The sequence below is a fragment of the Manis pentadactyla genome, chromosome 2 (genome assembly GCF_030020395.1).
Source record: "Manis pentadactyla isolate mManPen7 chromosome 2, mManPen7.hap1, whole genome shotgun sequence".
Lineage (NCBI taxonomy): Eukaryota > Metazoa > Chordata > Mammalia > Pholidota > Manidae > Manis > Manis pentadactyla.
The window spans coordinates 121,158,813-121,180,558 of record NC_080020.1 but is presented as its reverse complement, the minus strand read 5'-3'; positions in this window follow the sequence as shown (position 1 = coordinate 121,180,558).

The window sequence follows — 21,746 nt, the reverse complement described above, 5'->3', positions numbered from 1 at the left end:
TTCAACCATTGTGGAAAGCAGTATGGAGGTTCCCAAAAAAACTAAAATATAGAAGTACAGTTTGATCCAGGACTTCCACCCCTAGGAATTTATCCTAAGAATGCAGGATTCCATTTTCAAAAAGACATATGCACCTCTATGCTTATCACAACACTATCTACACTAGCCAAGAAATGGAAGTAACCTAAAGCATCCATCAGAAAATGAATGGATAAGAAGATGTGGTATATATACACAATGGAATATTATTCAGCCATAAGAAGAAAACAAATCCTACCATTTGCAGCAACATGGATGGAGCTAAGAGAGTATTATGCTCACTGAAATAAGCCAGGTGGAGAAAGACAAGTACCAAATGATTTCACTCATCCCTGAAGCGTTAAGCACAAAGAAAAAACTGAAGGAACATAACAGCAACAGACTCACGGAACCCAATAATGGACCAACAGTTACCAAAGAGAAAGGGACTGGGAATGGTGGGTGGGAAGGGAGGGAGAAGGCGAATAAGGGGCATTATGATTATGACACATAATGTAGGGGGTTGCAAGGGAAAGGCAGTATAGCACAGAGAAGAAAAGTAGTGACTCTCTGTCATCTTGCTACGCTGATGGAAGGTGACTGTAAGGGGTATGTGGTGTCGACTTGATAAGGGGGGAATCTAGTAACCACAACGTTCTTCATGTGATTTTATATTAATGATACCAAAAAAAAAAAAAAAACCAAGATGGCAAGTAAAAGATTGAATATATCCTTAATCACAATGAAAAAATAAACAGTTAAGAGAATGAAATATATATATATATAAGACTGGGGAAGATGTTTGTAACTCATTTATCTCATAACTAAATTGTGTTAAAAATACATAAAGAACTCAATTTTTAATAGTAAAGAAACAACTCAAATAAAAAAAATTGGCAGAAAATTTTTTAATATGAAAAAATAGATGTGCTAATGACAAATAAGCTTATGGGAAGATACTTAATGTAATTAAACATTACAGACATTGAAAATTAACACCACCATGAGATGCTATTACATACCTATTAGAATTACCTACATGTAAAACACTCCCTATAACCTCTCATTATTGCTTGGATTCTTCTCAGCAAGGTGGCTTCAGGGAGTTAGACTTCTTACATTCTAGCTCATCACTCTACATGAGTGAACTCTACATATTCTAGTGAACTAAGGAAAAGCTGGATCATCTTTTATGACACAAATTTGGAAGCTGCACCATGTCACTACCATCATAGTGCATTATTCAAAGCATTTACAAGCCTAAACAGATTTGTGAGGAAGTTATGGTTCTACTTACTGATTAGAGTCGTCAGGGTATGTTGTAAAAGAGCAGATGGGTCAAGAGATACTGCTGTATTGATCTTAGGAAAATATACTAGTCTACCACTATGGGAGCCACTTATTCAAAGAATCTCTAAGAATTTCCCCACAAATTACTTACCATTGTAAAGGGAGAGACTCTTCCTTTAACCTATCAAGATTAAGAGAGATGCCTACCAATGAGAAGTAATTAAAATGCCAGACTTACCTTCATAATATATCACTTCATGTATATCACAGTTCATGTATAAAAGATCATCCCTCCTAGTTATGCAAATATGGAGATACAGGAAGACATAATCCCAGGATTATCCATGTTACCTAGGGGTTAAACCTGTTCTCTGATATTTTATATTCATAGGCAAAGCTTTTCCTTGCAAATATGCCTTCATTTAAAGAGGCTATCTTAAATTGTCCAAGCTGTTTCCCTACAAATTCCTAGTACCACACAATTTTCTCTTTATGGTGCATGTATATAAGGTATAAAGCAATATATTACTGCCTCTTCCCTTGAACTTAAAATGTTATCTTTATTTATGATGAGCATCCAGTCATTTTCTTCCCTTGTGTCACAAGTGCATATTGTTACTTTAGTTCTTTAGATAATTGCCTCTTTTCCTTTGTATTACCCTGTTTTTGGCTGACTTCCACATCACTGCCACTACAAGATAATATGAAAGACTCCCCGGTAAAGGTAGTCTTCAGACTGCTGACCAGGAAACTCTACATCTCAATAGGAGTTATAGATGCAACAGTGACTCTAGGATGTTTCTTGAGAAAGTCATGAGTGGCAAATGTGCATGGTTACTTGGTACATTTTTAAGCTGTAAATTACACTTATCATCATATCAAGACTCAGAAAGGGATTCTGCTCTGTGTATCTTAACCAGAAGATTAATTCCTTCACCTTCCCAGGGTGACAGGATTTTAAGAACTAGGTTTCTAGGCATTCTGGCATCAAAATAAGTTAAAATGTTTTTTGGGTTTTTTTTGTAATTTTGCCTTTCCTATGCATAGGGTAACTATACTTATCTAAATATAAATTTTTAATCTACAAACCGGGTCAAAACAGAATACAAACATCTTAACATTTTGAAGATAAACATTATATAAAAATGAAATTTTGTATAGCTGAAATGTAAGATTAGTTATTCTACATTTCAGGAGTGGTAGTAAAAAGACATGAAGAAATAAGAAATATGACAAATTTTGTCATTGAATCTGAGAACAGTAAAATGATATTCTTTTGCCTTTACATTTTCAAAAAAGTATCTCTTTGAATGCCACTATTATTGAAATTTTTACTAATAAATTATACATATTCTCTGAGAAAAAGATACATACAGTAATATTTATATCTCTACTTTGAATAATCAATGTGAAACCATATCTTTTTCAAGACTTTTTTCCAACTCTGTACATATTATAAATGGTTAAAGAAAATCAGAGCACTTTTGCTTACTACCCAGTCTCATGTTCATTCCCAGTGTTTTCATTGTGTCTCCTACAATACTGTCCCATAAAGGGACACCTTGAATGTCACTAATCTTCCATATCGCTAGAACACAAGAAAAATGTTAGGTTAGATCTGGTAACACCGTGTTGTTAAAAGACATGAATGCTCCTTAAATATGATAAAGGATAGCTTAAATGACTCTCAATATCCAATAGTTGAAAGTGTTAGTAATTATAACAATGATATAAGCAGTAATAACCATAATAATAATAACTACAACTAATTGAGTTTGTAAAAGACTCTGATTCTCTAATGATGCACAAATGAGAAAAGTCAATGCAAAAGGCATAGAAAGGAAAATCTACTATTGAAAAAACAACTAGCATAAGATGTGTTTATCATTTTAAAAATTTTTAATGAGGGATGAAGTATTTAAATGTTTTTCTCTTTTTAACAGGATATTGGCTTGCAAAACATGACCATGTTTCATACATGTATAGGGCCAGCTTCATTGACCTGTGACTTGGGCAGTTGCATAGAACCCAGCAGTTATTGGGCCCCAGGGCTTGATTTAATGTTCTGATGTCACCATCTTGAAATTCTTAATAATATTATCTTTGGAATTGTGTTTTGCAAACAAAGTCTGACATGGTCATTCAGCATCACGTGAGCAGAGGAGATGTATACAATATGCATGTCTTCATTCATTGATGCTCTATTTGCATACCCAATGAGCATGAGGTTCTGGTGAATCCATAATGCATTCTGAGATCACTGAGATTCAAAGTTAACGCAAGGTAAACCTGTTATAGTAGCTTACCTGTACTCTGAGTCTTGCTGAACTGCCATGCATCAGGGGCCATGGGGATTCTGTGCTCATTTCATCAATTGCTGTGACTGAGTAAGCTAGGTCACTGACACCTCCAAGACGCTGCACTTTCCATCTGCACTTTTTTGTATTGACCAGCCACTTGTGCTAAGTATCATGACAAAAAAATAAAGGGACAAATAAAACAACCCATATATTCTTTTCCTTTTAGTGTATTCATACCTATCAGTAAGCGAAAGGTAGAGAGTTTTGTTAGTATGTACAATAACAAGAAGGGAAATAGCAGAAGTTGAGTTACATTTGTGAAGTGTTTTCATATTTTTCTGTTAAGAATAAAATACATATCCATGTATGAGCGATTAAATATGAAGTATGCAGTTTTACACTTTTTTATGATTCTACATAGGAATTAAGTGCTCATATGTATGTATTTAAAACTGGTATTGTGCAATGTAAGTGTGTATGACAAAAGCCATACTAATAATTTAGATTTTTATTTTTTATGTATGTAAAATGTTATATAGCAGAACAAACAAATACACTGTGATAAATATATTGACAGAGATGCAGAAGAAAGAGAAAACTTGTACAACTTAGTACTTTTTATTTATTTATTTATTTTTTTTAATTAAAAAAAAATTTTTTAATGAAGGGTAGTTGACACACAGTATTACATTAGTTTCAGGTGTACAACACAGTGATTCAACATTTATATACATGATAATTCTAGGTACCAGCTATCACCATACCAAGTTGTTATAATATTTTGACTATATTCCTTATGCTATACATTACATCCCGGTTACTTATTTATTTGACAATTGGAAGTGTGTACTGTTTTTCTTTTTTGTGTGTGTGAGGGCATCTCTCATATTTATTGATCAAATGGTTGTTAACAACAATAAAATTCTGTATAGGGGAGTCAATGCTCAATGCACAATCATTAATCCACCCCAAGCCTAATTTTTGTCAGTCTCCAATCTTCTGAAGCATAACCAACAAGTTCTTACATGGAGAACAAATTCTTACATAGTGAATAAGTTACATGGTGAACAGTACAAGGGCAGTCATCACAGAAACTTTCGGTTTTGCTCATGCATTATGAACTATAAACAGTCAGTTCAAATATGAATACTCATTTGATTTTTATAGTTGATTTATATGTGGATACTACACTTCTCTCTTTATTATTATTATTTTTAATAAAATGCTGAAGTGGTAGGTAGATACAAGATAAAGGTATAAAACATAGTTTAGTGTTGTAAGAGAGCAAATGTAGATGATCAGGTGTGTGCCTGTAGACTATGTGTTAATCCAAGCTAGACAAGGGCAATAAAACATCCACGTATGCAGAAGATTTCTCTCAGAACAGGGGGGGGTGAGGTTCTAAGCCTCACCTCTGTTGATCCCCAATTTCTCACCTGATGGCCCCCCTGCGACTGTGCCTGTCTTAGGTTATTTCTTCCTTCAGGAATCTTACCCGCCTCTAGCTAAACAGTCATCTTCCGGAGCCATACAGGGAAATGTAAAGTTGGTAAGTGAGAGAGAAGCCTTATTGTTTGAAAAGGTTAGCTTTTTACTTCTTTGCATATTAATGCCCTGTGGCTTCTATGCCCAGCATTTGTCTTGAGGTATCTTTACCACTTGGAAGAATTATGATACTCGGTAAATTTGATATGAGGCACGAATTCTATTTAAGGGTTGTAATTAGGAAGGAAGAAGAAAAGCTATAGAAGTAGCAGGTGGAAGAAAACATGGGAAGATTGATTATTTCTTTGACATATCTTCTTGTAGAGTAACTTCAGCATGGATAGGTTTTAAACTACTAATTAAATTACACACACATTAACATAATAGGAGTATAGTTACATAACCAAAGCATACCTGTAATTACCAGCCATCTCCAGTGAAACCAAGAAAACTGGTTAGGCACCTTAGGCATTTGTGAAAACTTATCTATGATATGGTGGATATTGTCCAACTGAACTTGAACAGTCTGAGAGACATCAGACAAATTAAAACAACCCATTCCTGGGGATTGTTCACATCCCTTATGTTCTTTTAACAGTAAATAGTCTGTAGTTGTAAGATTTTGGAGCGCTACAATTTGCACTTCTCCTAATTCTTGGTTGAGTTCCAACAGCATAGATCCAGTCAAATTTGTTGTTTTACTGTTTGCACAGGCCAGCTTAGATATCTCCTTCTTCATTCCATGGCAAGTCCAGGAATTGGTGGGATGAGTGCATCTACACCTGTAGCAGTGCATGGAACTTTGTTGGGGTTTTTTGATGAACATCTTCTGTCATGAGTCTTCCAGAGAGTGCTAATTTTGTAAGTTCTTTTCCATGTCATATCTTAGTTGATTTTCGGGGTAGCCAAATTAGGCTTTGATACTCTGTATAAACACTAACAGGCCCTTTGCCTACACTTTTATATGCCCTTTCTACCCTTGTGTAGAATTCATTGGAGGTCACCGCACAGGAACTACCTTTTTTTTTTTTTGGTATCATTAATCTACACTTACATTACGAATATTATGTTTACTAGGCTCTCCCCCCTAAACCAGGTCCCCCCTATAAACTCCTTTACAGTCACTGTCCATCAGCATAGCAAAATGTTGTAGAATCACTACTTGTCTTCTCTGTGTTGTACAGCCCTCCACTTTCTCCCACCCTCTATGTATGCTAATCTTAATACCCCCCTTGTTCTTCCCCACCCCTTACCCCTCCTTACCCACCCATCCTCCCCAGTACCTTTCCCTTTAGTACCTATTAGTCCATTCTTGAGTTCTGTGATTCTGCTGCTGTTTTGTTGCTTCAGTTTTTCCTTTGTTCTTATACTCCACAAATGACTGAAATCATTTGGTATTTCTCTTTCTCTGCTTGGCTTGTTTCACTGAGCATAATACCCTCCAGCTCCATCCACGTTGCTGAAAATGGTAGGATTTGCCCTTTCCTTATGGCTGAGTAGTATTCCATTGTGTATATGTACCACCTCTTCTTTATCCATTCATCTATCGATGGACATTTAGGTTGCTTCCAGTTCTTGGCTATTGTAAATAGTGCTGCGATAAACATAGGGGTGCATTGGTCTTTCTGAAACTTGATTGCTGCATTCTTAGGGTAAATTCCTAGGAGTGCAATTCCTGGGTCAAATGGTAAGTCTGTTTGAGCATTTAAATGTACCTTCATACTGCTTTCCACAATGGTTGAACTAATTTACATTCTCACCAGCGGTGTAGGAGGGTTCCCCTTTCTCCACAGTCAAGCCAACATTTGTTGTTATTTGCTTTTGGATGGCAACCATCCTTACTGGTGTGAGGTGATACCTCATTGTAGTTTTAATTTGCATTTCTCTGATAATTAGCGATGTGGAGAATCTTTACATGTGTCTGTTGGCCATCTGTAGTTCTTTTTTGGAGAACTGTCTGTTCAGTTCCTCTGCCCATTTTTTAATTGGATTATTTGTTTTTTGTTTATTGAGGCATGTGAGCTCTTTATATATTCTGGACGTCAAGCCTTTATCGGATGTGTCATTTTCAAATATATTCTCCCATACTGTAGGGTTCCTTTTTGTTCTATTGATGGTGTCTTTTGCTGTACAGAAGTTTTTCAGCTTAATATAGTCCCACTTGTTCATTTTTGCTGTTGTTTTCCTTGCCCGGAGAGATATGTTGAAGAAGAGGTCACTCATGTTTATGTCTAAGAGGTTTTTGAATATGTTTTCTTCCAAGAGTTTAATGGTTTCATGACTTACATTCAGGTCTTTGATCCATTTTGAGTTTACTTTTGTATATGGGGTTAGACAATGGTCCAGTTTCATTCTCCTACATGTAGCTGTCCAGTTTTGCCAGCACCACCTGTTGAAGAGACTGTCATTTCACCATTGTACGTCCATGGCTCCTTTATCAAATATTAATTGACCATATATGTCTGGGTTAATGTCTGGATTCTCTAGTCTTTTCCATTGGTCTGTGGCTCTGTTCTTGTGCCAGTACCAAATTGTCTTGATTACTATGGCTTTATAGTAGAGCTTGTAGTTGGGGAGTGAGATCCCCCCACTTTATTCTTCTTTCTCAGGATTGCTTTGGCTATTCGGGGATTTTGGTGTTTCCATATGAATTTTTGAATTATTTGTTCCAGTTCATTGAAGAATGTTGCTGGTAGTTTCATAGGGATTGCGTCAAATCTGTTTATTGCTTTGGGCAGGATGGCCATTTTGAGAGTATTAATTCTTCCTAGCCACAAGCATGAGATGAGTTTCCATTGTTAGTGTCCCCTTTAATTTCTCTTAAGAGTGACTTGTAGTTTTCAGAGTATAAGTCTTTCACTTCTTTGGTTAGGTTTATTCCTAGGTATTTTATTCTTTTTGATGCAATTGTGAATGGAGTTGTTTTCCTGATTTCTCTTTCTGTTGGTTCATTGTTAGTGTATAGGAAAGCCACAGATTTCTGTGTGTTCATTTTGTATCCTGCAACTTTGCTGTATTCCGATATCAGCTCTAGTAGTTTTGGGTTGGAATCTTTAGGATTTTTTATGTACAGTATCATGTCATCTGCAAATAGTGACAGTTTAACTTCTTCTTTACCAATCTGGATTCCTTGTATTTTTTTGTTTTGTCTGATTGCCGTGGCTACAACCTCCAGTACTATGTTAAATAACAGTGGGGAGAGTGGGCATCCCTGTCTAGTTCCTGATCTCAGAATAAATGCTTTCAGCTTCTCGCTGTTCAATATAATGTTGGCTGTGGGTTTATCATAGATGGCCTTTATTATGTTGAGGTACTTGCCCTCTATTCCCATTTTGCTGAGAGTTTTTGCCATGAATGGATGTTGAACTTTGTCAAGTGCTTTTTTAGCATCTATGGATATGATCATGTGGTTTTTGTCTTTCTTTTTGTTGATGTGGTGGATGATGTTGATGGACTTTCGAATGTTGTACCATCCTTGCATCCCTGGGATGTATCCCACTTGGTCATGGTGTATGATCCTTTTGATGTATTTTTCAATTCGGTTTGCTAATATTTTGTTGAGTATTTTTGCATCTACGTTCATCAGGGTTATTTTCTGTAGTTTTCTTTTTTGGTGGGGTCTTTGCCTGGTTTTGGTATTAGGGTGATGTTAGCTTCATAGAATGAGTTTGGGAGTATCCCCTCCTCCTCTATTTTTTGGAAAACTTTAAGGAGAATGGGTACTATGTCTTCCCTGTATGTCTGATAAAATTCTGAGGGAAATCCATCTGGCCCGGGGGTTTTGTTCTTTGGTAGTTTTTTGATTACCGCTTCAATTTCATTGCTGGTAATTGGTCTGTTTAGATTTTCTGTTTCTTTCTGGGTCAGTCTTGGAAAGTTATATTTTTCTAGGAAGTTGTCCATTTCTCCTAGGTTTCCCAGCTTGTTAGCTTATAGGTTTTCATAGTATTCTCTAATAATTCTTTGTATTTCTGTGGGGTCCGTCGTGATTTTTCCTTTCTCATTTCTGATACTGTTGATTTGTGTTGACTCTCTTTTCCTCTTAATAAGTCTGGCTAGAGGCTTATCTATTTTGTTTATTTTCTCGAAGAACCAGCTCTTGGTTTTATTGATTTTTGCTATTGTTTTATTCTTCTCAATTTTATTTATTTCTTCTCTGATCTTTATTATGTCCCTCCTTCTGCTGACCTTAGGCCTCATTATTTCTTCTTTTTCCAATTTTGATAGTTGTGACATTAGACCGTTCATTTGGGATTGCTCTTCCTTTTTTAAATATGCTTGGAGTGCTATATACTTTCCTCTTAAGACTGCTTTTGCTGTGTCCCACAGAAGTTGGGGCTTAGTGTTGTTGTTGTCATTTGTTTCCATATATTGCTGGATCTCCATTTTTATTTGGTCATTGATCCATTGATTATTTAGGAGCATGTTGTTAAGCCTCCATGTGTTTGTGATCCTTTTTGCTTTCTTTGTACAGTTTATTTCTAGTTTTATGCCTTTGTGGTCTGAAAAGTTGGTTGGTAGGATTTCAATCTTTTGGAATTTACTGAGGCTCTTTTTGTGGCCTAGTATGTGGTCTATTCTGGAGAATGTTCCATGTGCACTTGAGAAGAATGTGTATCCTTTTGCTTTTGGATGTAGAGTTCTGTAGATGTCTATTAGGTCCACCTGCTCTACCGTGTTGTTCAGTGCTTCCGTGTCCTTACTAATTTTCTGCCCAGTGGATCTATCCTTTGGGATGAGTGGTGTGTTGAAGTCTCCTAGAATGAATGCGTTGCAGTCTATTTCCCCCTTTAGTTCTGTTAGTATTTGTTTCACATATGCTGGTGCTCCTGTGTTGGGTGCATATATATTTTGAATGGTTATATCCTCTTGTTGGACTGAGCACTTTATCATTATGTAGTGTCCTTCTTTATCTCTTGTTACTTTCTTTGTTTTGAAGTCTATTTTGTCTAATATTAGTATTGCAACCCCTGCTTTCTTTTCGCTGTTGTTTGCCTGAAATATGTTTTTCCATCCCTTGACTTTTAGTCTGTACATGTCTTTGGGTTTGAGGTGAGTTTCTTGTAAGCAGCATATAGATGGGTCTTCCTTTTTTATCCATTCAATTACTCTGTGTATTTTGATTGGTGCATTCAGTCCATTAACATTTAGGGTGACTATTGAAAGATATGTACTTATTGCCATTGCAGGCTTTAGATTTGTGGTTACCAAAGGTTCAAGGTTAGCCTCTTTAGTATCTTACTGCCTAACTTAGCTCGCTTATTGAGCTGTTATATATACTGTCTTTAGATTCTTTTCTTCTCTCCCTTATTATTCCTCCTCCTCTATTCTTCATATGTTGGGTGTTTTGTTCTGTGCTCTTTCTAGGAGTGCTCCCATCTAGAGCAGTCCCTGTAAGATGTCCTGTAGAGGTGGTTTGTGGGAAGCAAATTCCCTCAGCCTTTGTTTGTCTGGGAATTGTTTAATCCCACCATCATATTTAAATGATAGTCGTGCTGGATACAATATTCTTGGTTCAAGGCCCTTCTGTTTCATTGCATTAAATATATCATGCCATTCTCTTCTGGCCTGTAGATTTTCTGTTGAGAAGTCTGACGTTAGCCTGATGGGTTTTCCTTTATAGGTGACCTTTTTCTCTCTAGCTGCCTTTAAAACTCTTTCCTTGTCCTTGATGTTTGCCATTTTAATTATTATGTTTCTTGGTGTTGTCCTCCTTGGATCCTTTCTGTTGGGGGTTCTGTGTATTTCCGTGGTCTGTTCGATTATTTCCTCCCCCTGTTTCGGGAAGTTTTCAGCAATTATTTCTTCCAAGATACTTTCCATCCCTTTTCCTCTCTCTTCTTCTTCTGGTACCCCTATAATATGGATATGGTTCCTTTTGGATTGGTCACACAGTTCTCTTAATATTGTTTCATTCCTGGAGATCCTTTTATCTCTCTCTCTGTCAGCTTCTATGCGTTTCTGTTCTCTGGTTTCAATTCCATCAATGGCCTCTTGCATCCTATCCATTCTGCTTATAAACCCTTCCAGAGTTTGTTTCATTTCTGTAATCTCCTTTCTGGCATCTGTGATCTCCCTCCGGACTTCATCCCATATCTCTTGCGTATTTCTCTGCATCTCTGCCAGCATGTTTATGATTTTTATTTTGAATTCTTTGTCAGGAAGACTGGTTAGGTCTGTCTCCTTCTCTGGTGTTGTCTCTGTGATCTTTATCTGCCTGTAGTTTTGCCTTTTCATGGTGATAGGAATAGTTTGCCGTTCTGGGATGAGTGACAGCTGGAGGAACTTCCCTTCTTGTTGGTTTGTGGCCCTCGTCTCCTGGGAGAACAGCGACCTCTAGTGGCTTGTGCTGGGTAACTGTGTGCAGACAGGGCTTCTGCTTCTTGCCCGGCTTCTATAGAGTTTATCTCCGCTGTTGCTGTGGGAGTGGCCTGGCTCGGGCTGCTACTCCAAACTGGTGGACTCTGTTGGAGGGGGAGTGGCCAGGAGGCTATTTATCTCTGTAAGGGGTCTCCATGCTCCCTGCTGCCCAGGGGATTAGGGTTCCCAGACATCCCAGGATTCCCTTCCTCTGGATTAAGTGTCCCACACTGCTCCTTTAAGACTTCCAAAAAGCACCCGCCAAAACAAAACAACCACAAAAAAAAAAGAAAAAATTTTTTAATTGAAAAAAAAAATAAATAAATAAAAATGGCTGCTTGTTTTTCTTTATTCTCCAGTGCCAGCCTCAGGCATCTGCTCACCAGTCTTGCTGCCCTGTTCCCCTAGTATTGGGGTCCCTATCACTTTAAGACTTCCAAAAAGCAGTCGCCAAAACAAAACAGAAAAAAATAAAATAAAATGGCCGCTCGCTTTTCTTATGTCCTCCGGCGCCAGGCCTCCAGTACCCTCTCACCGTTCTTGCTTCCCTATTTCCCTAGTATACAGGGCCCCGCGCACGCACTGTGTCTGCGCTCTGGTCCGGATGGCGGGGGCTGGGTGTTCAACAGTCCTGGGCTCTGTCTCCCTTCTGCTCTGCCTACTCTTCTCCAGCCGGGAGCTGGGGGGAGGTACGCTCTGGTCCCACCTGGTCTTGGCTTGTATCTTACCCCCTTTACGAGGCACTGGGTTCTCGCAGGTGTGGATGTGGTCTGGATGTTGTCCTGTGTCCTCTGGTCTTTATTCTAGGAAGATTTGTCTTTGTTATATTTTCATAGCTATATGTGGTTTTGGAAGGAGATTTCTGCTGCTCTACTCATGCCGCCATCTTGGCTCAACTCTGAAACTTAGTACTTTTAAAAGCACTCTTCCTACATTTTTGAGCCAGTGGTCCAACCATTTTATTTTGCATTATTTTGGGGTCCACAAATTATGTAGCTGTCACTAATCTAGTAAAATACAAAAATATAAGTATATTGTGATAAGTGTGGTTCATTCAATGCAATGCAGGATTTAATACAATAATTGAACATATTAATTTATAATATAAAGAGATGTTTTTTTAAAAAATCATACTATTATCTCAATGCATGCAAAAAAAACCATGTGAAAAGTGACACTCTCAATTATTGGTATATTGGAAAGAGAAGGAAGCTTGCTCAACATGATAAAGGAAATTTATGAAAAAAATAACCAAAGGTAAGATTCTATTTAATACTAAAGACTGATTGATTTCTTTTGAACTCAGGAACAAAACAAGGGATATCTGTTCTCATTTCTTGTATTCAGCATTGTGTGGGAGATCCTAGACAGTGTGATATAAGATGAGAAAAATGACAACAAAGCATAAAGCTTAGAAAGGAAGGGTGAAAATAAACCTTTTATATATAGTTTTTAATGAATATTATATTATCTTGCATCTCATAGCATAGCTTAACTCACTTCTTATTTCTAACATAATTTTGGTAAAATCTTTAGAATTTTGTACATAGCTGACCACTGATTTAGAATGATCTTTTGCCATAGAATTGATATGTCAATTTCTGGATTTTCTATTCTATTTTGTTGTCCATCTATTAGGTCATATTATAGTATCACATGTTTTTAGTGTTTGAGGCTTAAAATATCTTTTAATATTTGGTCAAATTGGTTTCACTTCCCAGTGTTTTCTTTAATACATTTTTTTTTCTAAGAAAATGTGATCAAGGTGTGAGTCTTCCCCCAGGTTGTTTTATAGTTCACAGTCTTCAATAAAAATAACTGGTTTATTTCATTTAGGCAATAATTCCTTGGGATTTTTCATGGCAATGTAGCAGCTAATCCCCAATAACTTGAACCAAGAACTTAACAATCTTGTATATTCTTGAGAGAATCTGTAATGTAACATTTAAAAAATGAATATTAAATTGTCATTATTACAAATATTTATACTTTTAATATTCATTTTTCTAAGGTAAAATAAAAGTGCTGAAGTAGTAGCATTTTGCTCTGTTTCTAGATATCAAATATATATATATATATATATATATATATATATATATATATATATATCTCCAAAATAATCAGCATTTGGAAGAAATGGAAGGTCTTTTCCTTTAAATATAAATTATTCAGCCACAAAAAAATATACCTTTGGTGTAATTGTCAGAGCTTTCATACTGTCCTAAATATTGAATATCATTTCTAAGCTTGAAATCTTAAGGACAAAAGAATACCTATGAATAATGAGAAACAAACCTTCACACATGAATTATGGTTTAAACCTTGTCATGTTAATAAAAGGTGACAGGAGCATATTATGCTGCTAGATGAAGTTTCAGCCTTTATATTACATGATTTGATTTCATTGAGATCCATGGAGATAAACTGAAATATTTAGTGACAGTCCATTTTTTTAAACCATCTCCTTCTCAGAAACAGATCAAAGAATGTAGACATACAGTTTATTATACTTGGCACACTAATGAAAACGGTGACTACTTGCACAATTGAGTCAGTTCTCAGTTCCTTATCTCTCACAATTAGCAATTTATATACCTAGGTAAACAAAAGTTCCAACAAATACGTAAATATCTTCTCATTTATAAAGGATATGAGCATGACATTGAAAAGTCAGTAGAACAAACATTTTAATATCTACTGCCTTCAGCAAGAATGGAGTTCATATTCTGTCAATATGGCCACTTTACTGTAGTTATAATTCAGCTGTATTCAATCAGAAGCACACCATTGTAGTCATATTATTTCCCTACATTTACCTGGCAATCTTTTATGCTAATTCAACTATTTATAATATGGTATCTATTTTACATTTAATTAAGTACATTAAATTAAAAACATTAAATTAAATACATCCCTTCAGTATCCCCAGAAAAAAATAACATGGTTGAGCCTCCATTCAATCTCCTGTTTTCAGAGGACTATTTCATTTTTCAATATTAAAATTTTCTTTTCAGAATTTAGTATATCTTAGTATAACTGGGCAAAGATATCCCTTCTTCAAATATGTGTGTCATAAATTGCTGGACATAATAATGATTTACAGAATACACAGTGTAATAGAAAAATTTGGCTCTAAAAGAAGATAGTAAACATTTCACTTCCCTACTCATAAAATTCAATACCTACCTGCACTCCTTTCTACCCCAATGCATATATACCAGACACCCAACAGTGTGATTTTTCTCTTCCAATAATCCATTTATTTTAAAATTTATTCCTGATATTATTGGTTTCCTTGGGAAAGTATCCTACTTTAAATCATACAAATAGGACGATTCCCAATCTTTTCAGATATGCAAGGACTTGATCGGCATACAACCACAGATGACAGGATGTCCTATCAAATATGGTGATGTTGTTTATCAAAATCTAATTTTTCATGGTTATATTTCTGGTAAAATTAACTGGAATATCTTCAATAAAATAGACATATTCTTTCTTAGTAGAACTGAGGAACAAGGGAAGCACACACAGTCTTAGTGCTTCAAGTACTGCACCTCTGCTATGACCCAGGCCAACCTCTTCGTTGAGTTTCATACTCCATGAAAAATCAAATAATGTTTTGTGGTGTGTGTAATGTAATTAAAAATGGCATTAGTGCAAGAATAATTAAAGACCGTTTTAATGCAAGACTATAACTTCAGTAACCCCAGACCTGAGAGGGAGGATCATACAAAGGGATCATTACTTTTGATTCATCCAGTCTCTCCCTAAGTACTCAGAAGTGTGATGAATCTGGCAGCACTCATTTGCCCCTCCCTGCTGGGCTGGCCAGGGCGCAGCCAGTGCTTCAGAAATCATTGAGGGGGACTGAGAAGATATAAAACACCTGTGATAATTCCAACGAGACCATCTTATAGGACCTTAACCAGGCAATATCTTGGAATCTATGTGTGGGGAAGTTGGGGTTCCTATGGCCAGGATCCTCACTTTACTTAAACCACCTGATGATGTAACTGGCCTGTTGCTGGGCTGCTGCTTCCACACCTGTGGGCAATAAGCTATTATTGTGCTATACAGAGAGCTCGGCCCAGTGCTGTGGGCGGAGGCAGAGACACTAGTGCTCGACCTACCGCCGGAGAACAAGCAGGGTAATAAACCCTTTCACCCCAAAGAACGCTTTGCTGTCAATTTCTTTGGTCACACTGAATCCATAGCGAACTTGCCTGGGCCTGAAACCCATTGTCAAGACACTAGGACTCTAGCTAAATGGGTACCACTGTTACTGAGATATGCCTTTCTGCAGCCACCCATCTGCTGATAGGGAGCTGTATCCTCACCAACTACAAAAGACCTTATATGTCATGATTGATTCTTACTGTTCCTACCCAACTATCACCTTTGTAACAACTATTCACTTGGTGTATGTATATCAGCAGTTAAACTGTTTGAGTCATTTTCTTTTTCACCCATTTTATTAACTACTATAATTAAATAAAAGCAATTAACTTGATTCCTAGAACATGTTCAGTACTCATGTGTTTCTTTTGTTTTCCAAGAATTATTTTCTATAAGATGCAATATAGTGCCAAGCATATTCAATGTTTCTAAAGGCAACAAACTTTGGAAACAAATAGTGGCATGAATAACATTAGAAATAATGCTTTCCCTCAGAATGGCAGTTTATGCTTTCCAAAAATGGTCACAATAGTTTCTCTGGTTTCTTGTGGTGTTTTTTTAGAAATTTGCCACTCTACTATCAAATGGTAGAACATATGCACCTTCCTAATGAACTATGGCAGAAGTGGTAAAATGTGATTTCTAAAGCTAAAAGACAATGTAGCTTTTCCTGGTTCTTTCTCAGGATGCTCACTTTTGGAACCAAATCATCATGCTGTGGGAAGCCAAGCAGCCACTTAGAGGTGGTGTTTCTGACAGCCCTTTTGTGAGGCCCCAACCAAGAGCCATCCTCAAACCATCAGACATGTGGGTGAATGAGCATTAGACTGATTCCACACCTCTGCTGTCCTTTGAACCACTAAAAACAAAAAGTGACCAAAATCACATTTTTTTAACAAACACTACCAAGGTTATCATTTTCTTTCTTATATGGTAAGGCTGACTGCTGAAAAAATTCTTTAAAATAAATATGAATATAATGTGCAATTGATCTCTTCACTAGGCATATACTGCTTTTAAGCATTAATGTACTTTAATAAGAAAATATAGAAAAAAATTAGTGGCTGTTAGTAGAGTTACGTTGAAGTAGCATATGTTTACATTCCTTCAGAATAGCAAACTGTGACACACAAAAAAATGGCTGTATAACTTGATAATTGATTATGTTTTGTCTGCAAAAAAAAAAAACAAGTATGTTTTTACTGCATTTGTTTCTCCTAACACTGAGATAACATTTGGATCTACTCTTGATCAAAATAAATTCCAGTCTCCAAAATAGCTCTGTTTTAATGTTTGACTATGTTGATTTCACTTGGGAGTCTCAGGAGACTATTTGCAAATATAGCTTGTGACGACTGGCTTTAATGTTACAGAAATTTCAAGGTAGTCATAGAGTTTTGTTCCTTTCCATTTCACCCAATTTAACCCTCATCATCAACTAGCACAGCGGTTGGCAAACTTTCTCTGCAAAGAGTCACATAGCAAATATTTTCAGCTTCACAGTCCATATGTCTCTGTTGCAAGGACTTTATTATAATAACACAAAAACAGGCATAGACAATACATAAACTAATAGGTTTGGCTGTGTTCCCATAAAATATTATTAACAAATGTGGCAGACAGGATTTGGTCCATGAAGGACAGTTTGCCAAATTTTCTAGAATAGGAACACTGTAGAAATGTTTCCATTTAATATTTGGCCATCTCCACAAAGCCTATTCTTATTTGTTATCTAACCATTCTTCTTTCCAGAAAGTGGTTAAGAGTAAGTATAGTAATTAATATATTTAATTAATATATATTAAAATAGAAACTATTTATTTTAAAGTTAAGCAAGTACCACAAATATTTTTTAACTTGTAACAAAAAATTAAAATCCTTGGTACTTAAAAAGCATTGATGCCAATTTGAAGATTATCCCGTAAGTGATCCAATGAAAGTCATCTAACTAAACACCTGAATTCACTAGACAAAACAGTGGCTCCTTTTGGCAAGCACTAAAAAGTATTTCTTTGGGTTTTATTGTAAATAGAAAAAAAAAGTTTTGGAATTGAAGATGTAGACACTTTCTAATATATAAATAAATAGTAAAATAAAGTTCAAAGTAAAGTTAATTGCATTCAAAATTTATTTTATTACTCCAAACATATTTTTTGTTTTTAAAATACAGTTCAAATTCACAATTAAATAGTAACCATAATTTATTTTTAATTAATCCAGTTAACATATTTCTGGCTCAATGTTTTAGAAGTTTCACATAAGATAAGGAACCAAACAAAGGAAAGCTCTTTAAAGTGTCTGGTTTTATAATTCTTAAGCCTAACACTATCTCATTTTTTTAAATGACAGTTAAAAATGATAAATACCATATTGCAGATATTCCTTTTATGAATAGTTGAGTTTGGTGATTTAAACAATATTTCATGTTCATTTTTCCATAATTCCCATACCAAAAAAATATACATTACTTATGTTAATTTGTATTGACAGTTCTTGCTTTGATAGTAGATAATAAACTGGATGTATAAATGATATGTGGATTTTAAGGAACTCTCCAGGGCTTCATCTAGTAAAATACCAAGAGAGAGAAAGGTTTTACAATTCTATTTTTGTTAACATTCAAAATTAAAGTTTGCCACGATGGAGGGGCATTATGTTATTTATTTTTCAGAGATTAATTTTTAGCAAAGTATTTCAGAAGTCTATTTGACTTTTTCATGGAGAGGAATGTGAGTGCAGCTCACAAATATCAGTACATGCTAAGAGGTAATTAATATGAAGCTACTAAGAAGAGGATAAATTCATAATAATATATAATAGAGTAAATATTCAAAGTATTTTCTTGTTTCAGCTATGTCTCTTACTTGATAGTTTTTAACTTCCCATACAAGGCTCAATTATTCTTCCAAACTGAATTTCACATTTATTTTCAAGTGGCTTGAATCCTCACACAGCAATATGGATGATGTGACGCCAAGATTTTCCCATTTTAAAAACATTGTAGAGATAACCAGGGGGAAATCCTCAAGCTTCTTCAAAAGTATTCAATCTATTAACCATTACCCATAAAAACTGTGTGAAGTCATTACTCAGTCTCAGTGATCTAAATTATCCCCAGGTGCTGAATGCAGAACTGATTATCTGTTTCATTTACCTTTCTTGTCAGTTTGTTGTTATTCCAGTTCAGCATCATGGTTTAAACTATACATTACTTCAACATCCAGTTTTCTCTCCAATCCTTCTACCTTACATTTTATATTTCTGAAAGTTTCTGAAAATATTTCCTTCAAGGTTGTGAATAGAAAGGAATATGTACACAAAATGTATGTTTATCAACTTTCTCTATGCTTATGCAATCAGGGTGCCACTGAGCACATCTAGCTTGTACAAACAAGAAAAATATATTTGAACTGAAATATTTTCAAAGATTAAGAGAAATTTGTGGGTGGAGCCTGTACATTGGTGTTCTTAAAAAGCTTCCTGGGTGATTCTTATGTGCAGCAAGGATTTGATTCACTGTGACATATACACTTTGATATGTGTCCACAGTTCTCAAACACTTTGGTCTCAGGACTGCTTTGAACTCTAAAAATGACTGAGGATCACAAAGGGCTTTCATTTAGATGGGTTATATAGGTCAATATTTACTACACAAGAAGTTAAAACTGAGAAAACTTAAAGCTATTTATTCATTTAAAAATAGCAGTTACTAAACCCATGGTTTGCTAGCAAAATAACATTTTAAGAAAAAAAACTATAATTTACAATCCAATAAAATAATGAGAAAAGTAGGCTCATTTGTTTTATTTTTTTCAAAACTTCCTAATGACTGACAATTAGAAGACAGCTGGATTCTTACGTCTGCTTCCGTGCTTAATCGGTTGGGATATTGATATTATGTAGCCTCTGGTAAACTCAACTATACACTCTAGAAAATGGGAAACAAATGGAAAATATCTTATTTTTAGGGAAATAATTTTGATTCTGCACATAGTTAGTAGTTAAATGTATACATGTTGCCAGAGTATATCAAATACTCTTTGAATAAGTATGCTGGCATTGTTATTTTGATTAACTGCCAGCCTGATTATTGCAAAGTACTTATAGCACATTTTTGAAAATATATTTATTGTAAAAAGAGAGAGAACTCCATTCCTTACTATTTTATATACATATATTGTTTTTGTAATTTTTAGCTTAAAAATAATCTCAATGCACATTTAAAAGAGGATGGATTATGTGTCTGTTGCAAGTCAGATACTGTATTAGGACCTAAAAAGTTAATGGGCATACAAGGAAGGTTCCCATGCCAATGAAGGGCGGTTGCTAGGACTGTCAGCAGGGATTCTGTATTAGTTTCCTATTGCCTGGCAAAACAGACTACCACAATGTGTCTTGAAACAACACAAATGTATATTATCTTGTAGCTCTTGTATTCAGATATCTAAAAGAATCAGCAAGACTTCATTCATTCTTTCTGGAGACTCTGGGGGAGAGTTCATTTCCTTCCCTTTTTTGGTTTCCAGAGGCTACCTAAACTCTTTGGTTCATGGCCCTTTTTTCCATCTTAAAAGTTTATCATGGGGGGTGGGCACGGGGAGGGCTGTGCAACACAGAGAAGACACGTAGTGATTCTACAGTGTCTTACTACCCTGATGGACAGTGACTGTAATGGGGTTTGTGGGGGGGGACTTGGTGATGGGGGGAGTCTAGTAAGCATAATGTTCCTCATGTAATTGTAGATTAATGATACAAAAAAAAAAAAAAAGTTTATCATTCCAACCTCTCTTTCCATGGTTACATCTGCACTCTGACTCTGACCTTCCCGCCTTCCTTTTATAATCCAGGATGACTTTCCCATCTCAAGGTCCTTGACTTAATCATATCTGTAAAGTCCATTTATTCATGTAAAGTAACATATTCACAGGTTTGGGAGATTAAGACATGGACATTTGGGTGGAATATTGTTCTGTTTATTTCATTCCAAGTTATTGATATACACTCATATGAAGGTTTCACATTAGCAACATTGTGGTTACAACATTCACCCATATTATCAAGTCCAACCCTACACCCCATAGCTGTCACTGTCCATCAGTGTAGTAAGACATTGTAGAATCACTACTTGTCTTCTCTGTGCTATATTGCCTTCCCTGTGACTCCCCTACATTATGTGTACTAACCATAATGTCCTTTAATCCCTTTCTCCCTCTCTCCCCTCCACCCACGCTACTCATCCCCTTCCCTTTGGGAACCGCTAGTCCCATCTTGGAGTCTGTGAGTCTGCTGCTGTTTTGTTCCTTCAGTTTTGTTTTGTTGTTATACACCAAAAATGAGTGAAATCATTTGGTACTTGCATTTCTCCACCTGACTTATTTCACTGAGCAAAATACCCTCTAACTACATGCACACTGTTGCAAATAATAGGATTTGTTTTCTTCTTCTTGCTGATTAATATTCCATTGTGTATATGTACCACCTCTTCTTTATCCATTCATCTACTGATGGACACTTAGGTTGCTTCCATATCTTGGCTATTGTAAATAGTGCTGCCATAAATATAGGGGTCCATATGTCTATTTGATCTAGGATATTATTTTCTTCAGGTAAATTCCTAGGAGTGGAATTCCTGGGTCAAATGGTACTTCTATTTTTAGTTTTTTGAGGGACCTCCATATAGCTTTCCACAATGCTTAAACTAATTTACATTCCCACCAGTAGTGTAGGAGTGTTTCCCTTTCTCCACATCCTCACCAGCATTTGTTGTTTCTTGTCTTTTGGATATTGGCCATCCTAACTGGTATGAGGTGATATCTTATTGAGGTTTTAATTTTCATTTTCCTGATAATTAGCAATGTGGAGCATCTTTTCATGTGTCTGTAGGCCATCTGAATTTCTTCTTTGGAGAATTTTCTGTTCATATCCTCTGACCATTTTTAATTGGATTATTTGGTTTTTTGGGTGTTGAGGCATGTGAGTTCTTTATATACTTTGGATGTTAAACCCTTACCAGATATGTATTTATGAATATATTCTCCCATACTGTAGGATGCTTTTTTGTTCTACTTATGATGCCCTTTGCTGTACAGAAAGTTTTAAATTGATGTAGTCTCA